The sequence below is a fragment of the Bufo gargarizans genome, chromosome 3, assembly GCF_014858855.1.
Source record: "Bufo gargarizans isolate SCDJY-AF-19 chromosome 3, ASM1485885v1, whole genome shotgun sequence".
Taxonomy (NCBI): Eukaryota; Metazoa; Chordata; class Amphibia; order Anura; family Bufonidae; genus Bufo; species Bufo gargarizans.
The window spans coordinates 491,625,428-491,634,025 of record NC_058082.1 but is presented as its reverse complement, the minus strand read 5'-3'; positions in this window follow the sequence as shown (position 1 = coordinate 491,634,025).

The following is an 8,598-nucleotide window of genomic DNA, read 5'->3' as shown; positions in this document are numbered from 1 at the left end:
TTCAAGGTGCACATTGGGTCATTCAGAATAACTTCACACACACCCGCTACTGTGTATTTCCAAGTCTAATTCTGTCACTAAACCCATACCTGTCACCCAGCGCCTAAATACTAGGCCTCAAATTTATATCCTGCTAAATCTCTCGTTACCGCTGTCCTGTTGTAGCTGGGAAAGTTATTTAGTGTCCGTCAAAGCACATTTTTTGTTCTGGGTTGAAATACAATTCCCAATTTAGCAATTTCATAATTTAGTGGTTTCTGCTATATCAGAGCTATTTGAAATCTATCCCTAAAAGGGTATATAATATTCAAGGTGCACATTGGGTCATTCAGAATAACTTCACACACACCCGCTACTGTGTATTTCCAAGTCTAATTCTGTCACTAAACCCATACCTGTCACCCAGCGCCTAAATACTAGGCCTCAAATTTATATCCTGCTAAATCTCTCGTTACCGCTGTCCTGTTGTAGCTGGGAAAGTTATTTAGTGTCCGTCAAAGCACATTTTTTGTTCTGGGTTGAAATACAATTCCCAATTTAGCAATTTCATAATTTAGTGGTTTCTGCTATATCAGAGCTATTTGAAATCTATCCCTAAAAGGGTAGATCATATTGAAGGTGCACATAGGGACATTCAGAATAACTTCACACACCCGCTACTGTGCATTTCCAAGTCTAATTCTGTCACTAAACCCATACCTGTCACCCAGCGCCTAAATACTAGGCCTCAAATTTATATCCAGCTAAATCTGTCCTTAGTGCTGTAGCTGGGCGAGTTATTTAGTGTCCGTTCAAGCACATTTCTTGTTCTGGGTTGAAATACAATTCCCAATTTAGCAATTTCATAATTTAGTGGTTTCTGCTATATCAGAGCTATTTGAAATCTATCCCTAAAAGGGTAGATCATATTGAAGGTGCACATAGGGACATTCAGAATAACTTCACACACCCGCTACTGTGCATTTCCAAGTCTAATTCTGTCACTAAACCCATACCTGTCACCCAGCGCCTAAATACTAGGCCTCAAATTTATATCCTGCTAAATCTCTCGTTAACGCTGTCCTGTTGTGGCTGGGAAAGTTATTTAGTGTCCGTCAAAGCACATTTTTTGTTCTGGGTTGAAATACAATTCCCAATTTAGCAATTTCATAATTTAGTGGTTTCTGCTATATCAGAGCTATTTGAAATCTATCCCTAAAAGGGTAGATCATATTGAAGGTGCACATAGGGACATTCAGAATAACTTCACACACCCGCTACTGTGCATTTCCAAGTCTAATTCTGTCACTAAACCCATACCTGTCACCCAGCGCCTAAATACTAGGCCTCAAATTTATATCCAGCTAAATCTGTCCTTAGTGCTGTAGCTGGGCGAGTTATTTAGTGTCCGTTCAAGCACATTTCTTGTTCTGGGTTGAAATACAATTCCCAATTTAGCAATTTCATAATTTAGTGGTTTCTGCTATATCAGAGCTATTTGAAATCTATCCCTAAAAGGGTAGATCATATTGAAGGTGCACATAGGGACATTCAGAATAACTTCACACACCCGCTACTGTGCATTTCCAAGTCTAATTCTGTCACTAAACCCATACCTGTCACCCAGCGCCTAAATACTAGGCCTCAAATTTATATCCTGCTAAATCTCTCATTAACGCTGTCCTGTTGTGGCTGGGAAAGTTATTTAGTGTCCGTCAAAGCACATTTTTTGTTCTGGGTTGAAATACAATTCCCAATTTAGCAATTTCATAATTTAGTGGTTTCTGCTATATCAGAGCTATTTGAAATCTATCCCTAAAAGGGTAGATCATATTGAAGGTGCACATAGGGTACATTCAGAATAACTTCACACACCCGCTACTGTGCATTTCCAAGTCTAATTCTGTCACTAAACCCATACCTGTCACCCAGCGCCTAAATACTAGGCCTCAAATTTATATCCAGCTAAATCTGTCCTTAGTGCTGTAGCTGGGCGAGTTATTTAGTGTCCGTTCAAGCACATTTCTTGTTCTGGGTTGAAATACAATTCCCAATTTAGCAATTTCATAATTTAGTGGTTTCTGCTATATCAGAGCTATTTGAAATCTATCCCTAAAAGGGTATATAATATTCAAGGTGCACATAGGGTCATTCAGAATAACTTCACACACACACGCTTCTGTGCATTTCCAAGTCTAATTCTGTCACTAAATCCATACCGGTCACCCAGCGCCTAAATACTAGGCCTCAAATTTATATCCCGCTGAATTTGAATACAATACATTGGGCCAAATAATATATTTGTTGTTGTGGTGAACCATAACAATGAGAAAAACATCTAGTAAGGGACGCGGACGTGGACATGGTCGTGGTGGTGTTAGTGGACCCTCTGGTGCTGGGAGAGGACGTGGCCGTTCTGCCACATCCACACGTCCTAGTGTACCAACTACCTCAGGTCCCAGTAGCCGCCAGAATTTACAGCGATATATGGTGGGGCCCAATGCCGTTCTAAGGATGGTAAGGCCTGAGCAGGTACAGGCATTAGTCAATTGGGTGGCCGACAGTGGATCCAGCACGTTCACATTATCTCCCACCCAGTCTTCTGCAGAAAGCGCACAGATGGCGCCTGAAAACCAACCCCATCAGTCTGTCACATCACCCCCATGCATACCAGGGAAACTGTCTCAGCCTCAAGTTATGCAGCAGTCTCTTATGCTGTTTGAAGACTCCGCTGGCAGGGTTTCCCAAGGGCATCCACCTAGCCCTTCCCCAGCGGTGAAAGACATAGAATGCACTGACGCACAACCACTTATGTTTCCTGATGATGAGGACATGGGAATACCACCTCAGCATGTCTCTGATGATGACGAAACACAGGTGCCAACTGCTGCGTCTTTCTGCAGTGTGCAGACTGAACAGGAGGTCAGGGATCAAGACTGGGTGGAAGACGATGCAGGGGACGATGAGGTCCTAGACCCCACATGGAATGAAGGTCGTGCCACTGACTTTCACAGTTCGGAGGAAGAGGCAGTGGTGAGACCGAGCCAACAGCGTAGCAAAAGAGGGAGCAGTGGGCAAAAGCAGAACACCCGCCGCCAAGAGACTCCGCCTGCTACTGACCGCCGCCATCTGGGACCGAGCACCCCAAAGGCAGCTTCAAGGAGTTCCCTGGCATGGCACTTCTTCAAACAATGTGCTGACGACAAGACCCGAGTGGTTTGCACGCTGTGCCATCAGAGCCTGAAGCGAGGCATTAACGTTCTGAACCTGAGCACAACCTGCATGACCAGGCACCTGCATGCAAAGCATGAACTGCAGTGGAGTAAACACCTTAAAACCAAGGAAGTCACTCAGGCTCCCCCTGCTACCTCTTCTGCTGCTGCCGCCTCGGCCTATTCTGCTGCTGCCGCCTCGGCCTCTTCCTCCGCCTCTGGAGGAACGTTGGCACCTGCCGCCCAGCAAACAGGGGATGTACCACCAACACCACCACCACCACCTCCGTCACCAAGCGTCTCAACCATGTCACACGCCAGCGTTCAGCTCTCCATCTCACAAACATTTGATAGAAAGCGTAAATTCCCACCTAGCCACCCTCGATCCCTGGCCCTGAATGCCAGCATTTCTAAACTACTGGCCTATGAAATGCTGTCATTTAGGCTGGTGGACACAGACAGCTTCAAACAGCTCATGTCGCTTGCTGTCCCACAGTATGTTGTTCCCAGCCGGCACTACTTCTCCAAGAGAGCCGTGCCTTCCCTGCACAACCAAGTATCCGATAAAATCAAGTGTGCACTGCGCAACGCCATCTGTGGCAAGGTCCACCTAACCACAGATACGTGGACCAGTAAGCACGGCCAGGGACGCTATATCTCCCTAACTGCACACTGGGTAAATGTAGTGGCAGCTGGGCCCCAGGCGGAGAGCTGTTTGGCGCACGTCCTTCCGCCGCCAAGGATCGCAGGGCAACATTCTTTGCCTCCTGTTGCCACCTCCTCCTTCTCGGCTTCCTCCTCCTCTTCTTCCACCTGCTCATCCAGTCAGCCACACACCTTCACCACCAACTTCAGCACAGCCCGGGGTAAACGTCAGCAGGCCATTCTGAAACTCATATGTTTGGGGGACAGGCCCCACACCGCACAGGAGTTGTGGCGGGGTATTGAACAACAGACCGACGAGTGGTTGCTGCCGGTGAGCCTCAAGCCCGGCCTGGTGGTGTGTGATAATGGGCGAAATCTCGTTGCAGCTCTGGGACTAGCCAATTTGACGCACATCCCTTGCTTGGCGCATGTGCTGAATTTGGTGGTGCAGAAGTTCATTCACAACTACCCCGACATGTCAGAGCTGCTGCATAAAGTGCGGGCCGTCTGTTCGCGCTTCCGGCGTTCACATCCTGCTGCTGCTCGCCTGTCTGCGCTACAGCGTAACTTCGGCCTTCCCGCTCACCGCCTCATATGCGACGTGCCCACCAGGTGGAACTCCACCTTGCACATGCTGGACAGACTGTGCGAGCAGCAGCAGGCCATAGTGGAGTTTCAGCTGCAGCACGCACGGGTCAGTCGCACTACAGAACAGCACCACTTCACCACCAATGACTGGGCCTCCATGCGAGACCTGTGTGCCCTGTTGCGCTGTTTCGAGTACTCCACCAACATGGCCAGTGGCGATGACACCGTTATCAGCGTTACAATACCACTTCTATGTCTCCTTGAGAAAACACTTAGGGCGATGATGGAAGAGGAGGTGGCCCAGGAGGAGGAGGAGGAGGAGGAGGAAGAGGGGTCATTTTTAGCACTTTCAGGCCAGTCTCTTCGAAGTGACTCAGAGGGAGGTTTTTGGCAACAGCAGAGGCCAGGTACAAATGTGGCCAGCCAGGGCCCACTACTGGAGGACGAGGAGGACGAGGATGAGGAGGAGGTGGAGGAGGATGAGGATGAAGCATGGTCACAGCGGGGTGGCACCCAACGCAGCTCGGGTCCATCACTGGTGCGTGGCTGGGGGGAAAGGCAGGACGATGACGATACGCCTCCCACAGAGGACAGCTTGTCCTTACCCCTGGGCAGCCTGGCACACATGAGCGACTACATGCTGCAGTGCCTGCGCAACGACAGCAGAGTTGCCCACATTTTAACCTGTGCGGACTACTGGGTTGCCACCCTGCTGGATCCACGCTACAAAGACAATGTGCCCACCTTACTTCCTGCACTGGAGCGTGATAGGAAGATGCGCGAGTACAAGCGCACGTTGGTAGACGCGCTACTGAGAGCATTCCCAAATGTCACAGGGGAACAAGTGGAAGCCCAAGGCCAAGGCAGAGGAGGAGCAAGAGGTCGCCAAGGCAGCTGTGTCACGGCCAGCTCCTCTGAGGGCAGGGTTAGCATGGCAGAGATGTGGAAAACACGCCACAGCTAACTGCACCACCACCTGATACGCAACGTGTTAGCAGGAGGCAACATTTCACTAACATGGTGGAACAGTACATGTGCACACCCCTCCACGTACTGACTGATGGTTCGGCCCCATTCAACTTCTGGGTCTCTAAATTGTCCACGTGGCCAGAGCTAGCCTTTTATGCCTTGGAGGTGCTGGCCTGCCCGGCGGCCAGCGTTTTGTCTGAACGCGTATTCAGCACGGCAGGGGGCGTCATTACAGACAAACGCAGCCGCCTGTCTACAGCCAATGTGGACAAGCTGACGTTCATAAAAATGAACCAGGCATGGATCCCACAGGATCTGTCCGTCCCTTGTCCAGATTAGACATTAACTACCTCCCCTTAACCATATATTATTGGACTCCAGGGCACTTCCTCATTCAATCCTATTTTTATTTTCATTTTACCATTATATTGCGAGGCTACCCAAAGTTGAATGAACCTCTCCTCTGTCTGGGTGCCGGGGCCTAAATATATGCCAATGGACTGTTCCAATGTTGGGTGACGTGAAGCCTGATTCTCTGCTATGACATGCAGACTGATTCTCTGCTGACATGAAGCCAGATCCTCTGTTACGGGACCTCTCTCCTCTGCCTGTGTGCTGGGCCTAAATTTATGAAAATGGACTCTTACAGTGGTGGGTGACGTGAAGCCTGATTCTCTGCTATGATATGAAGACTGATTCTCTGCTGACATGAAGCCAGATTGTCTGTTACGGGACCTCTCTCCTCTGCCTGGGTGCTGGGCCTAAATATATGCCAATGGACTGTTGCAGTGGTGGCTGACGTGAAGCCTCATTCTCTGCTATGACATGCAGACTGATTCTCTGCTGACATGAAGCCAGATTGTCTGTTACGGGACCTCTCTCCTCTGCCTGGGTGCTGGGTAGTGTTGAGCGCGAATATTCGAAAAGCAAATTTTTTTCGCGAATATCGCAACTTCGCGATTTCGCGAATATTTCGAATATAGTGCTATATATTCGTAAAAACGAATATTCGTTTTTTGTTTTTTCCCCCCCCCCACAAAATTACAGTACACATATAATTGATTGTTTCCCAAAGGTCCAACAGCTCAGATCTTACTCACATTGCCTAGAAAGTGATTGAGGCGCGAATCTTCGTAAGGCGATTTTATTAGCGCACATGCGAATATCGGCACGTCCCAGAACAGAGGCAAAGGGCTTTGCATTCATACATTAGTGAATTGAGTTGCGAATCTTCGTAAGGCGATTTTATTAGCGCACATGCGAATATCTACACTTGTCCCAGAACAGAGGCAAAGGGCTTTGCATTCATACATTAGTGATTGAATTGAGCTGCGAATCTTCGTAAGGCGATTTTATTAACGCAAATGCAAATATCTACACTTGTCCCCAGAACAGAGAGGCAAAGGCCTGTGCATTCATATAGTATAGCACCATATTCGCGAATACGTAGAACTTCGTAAAATTCGATTTACGAATATTCGTATTTTTTATTTTACTTTCCACCTTACAGATTACATTGATCTGTACTCTGTCAACTACTGTCATCACCCCCCACTGTATCTCGATTGATTCCCAAAAGTCTCACATTCCCTAGAAAGTGATTGAGGTGCGAATCTTCGTATGGCGATTTTATTAGCGCACATGCGAATATCTACACTTGTCCCAGAACAGAGGCAAAGGGCATTGCATTCATACATTAGTGATTGAATTGAGTTGCGAATCTTCGTAAGGCGATTTCATTAGCGCACATGTGAATTTTGCATAGCATATGTATTATGCGATGCGAAAATTCGAATTATCGCATATGCGAAATAATAACGAATTTGAATAATCGCGAATATTTTACGAATATTCTTTCGAATATTCACAAAATTTCGCGAATTCGAATATGGGACATGCCGCTCAACACTAGTGCTGGGCCTAAATTTATGACAATGGACTGTTGCAGTGGTGGGTGACGTGAAGCCTGATTCTCTGCTATGACATGCAGACTGATTCTCTGCTGACATGAAGCCAGATTGTCTGTTACGGGACCTCTCTCCTCTGCCTGGGTGCTGGGCCTAAATATATGCCAATGGACTGTTGCAGTGGTGGCTGACGTGAAGCCTCATTCTCTGCTATGACATGCAGACTAATTCTCTGCTGACATGAAGACAGATTCTCTGTTACGGGACCTCTCTCCTCTGCCTGGGTGCCGGGGCCTAAATATCTGAGAATGGACTGTTCCAGTGGTGGGTGACGGGAAGCCAGATTCTCTGCTATGGAACCTCTCTCCAATTGATTTTGGTTAATTTTTATTTATTTAATTTTTATTTTAATTCATTTCCCTATCCACATTTGTTTGCAGGGGATTTACCTACATGTTGCTGCCTTTTGCAGCCCTCTAGCTCTTTCCTGGGCTGTTTTACAGCCTTTTTAGTGCCGAAAAGTTCGGGTCCCCATTGACTTCAATGGGGTTCGGGTTCGGGACGAAGTTCGGATCGGGTTCGGATCCCGAACCCGAACATTTCCGGGATGTTCGGCCGAACTTCTCGAACCCGAACATCCAGGTGTTCGCTCAACTCTACTTTTTACCCATTCATCCAGAAGAGCATTTTTGAGGTCTAGCACTGATGTTGGACGAGAGGTCCTGGTCGCAGTCTCCATTCTATCTCTTTCCAAAAGTGTTGCATGGGGTTGAGGTCAGGGCTGGAACAGAAAAGGGCCCTTCTCAAATTGTTCCCTCAAAGTTGGAGGCATACAATTGTCTAAAATATCTTGGTATGCTCAAACATTAAGATTTCTCTTCACTCTCTTCTAACTCCATAGAATTATCCCTCCTCCACAAAACTTTTGGCACATTGCAGTAAGGCAGGTAACGTTTTCCCGGCATTTGCCAAACCCATACGCATCTGTCAGACTGCCAAATAGAGAATTTGTCACACCACATAAGACATTTCCACTGCTCCAGAGTCCAGTGGTGGCATACCTTTTACCACTACATCCGACACTTGTGCATTGTGCTTGGTCATGTAAGGTTTGCAAACTGCCGCTGCTTGGCCATGGAAAGCCATGCCATTAAGCTCACGGTGCATAGTTTTTGCGCTGATGTTAATGTAATGTCCCACTCCGCAGTGAGGCCCTGTATGTTTAAGGGTATTTGCAGGATGTTATTTTATGATATGTTGGTAAGGCTGATTAGTCAGCCTGCATTTGTGGGAGGGGC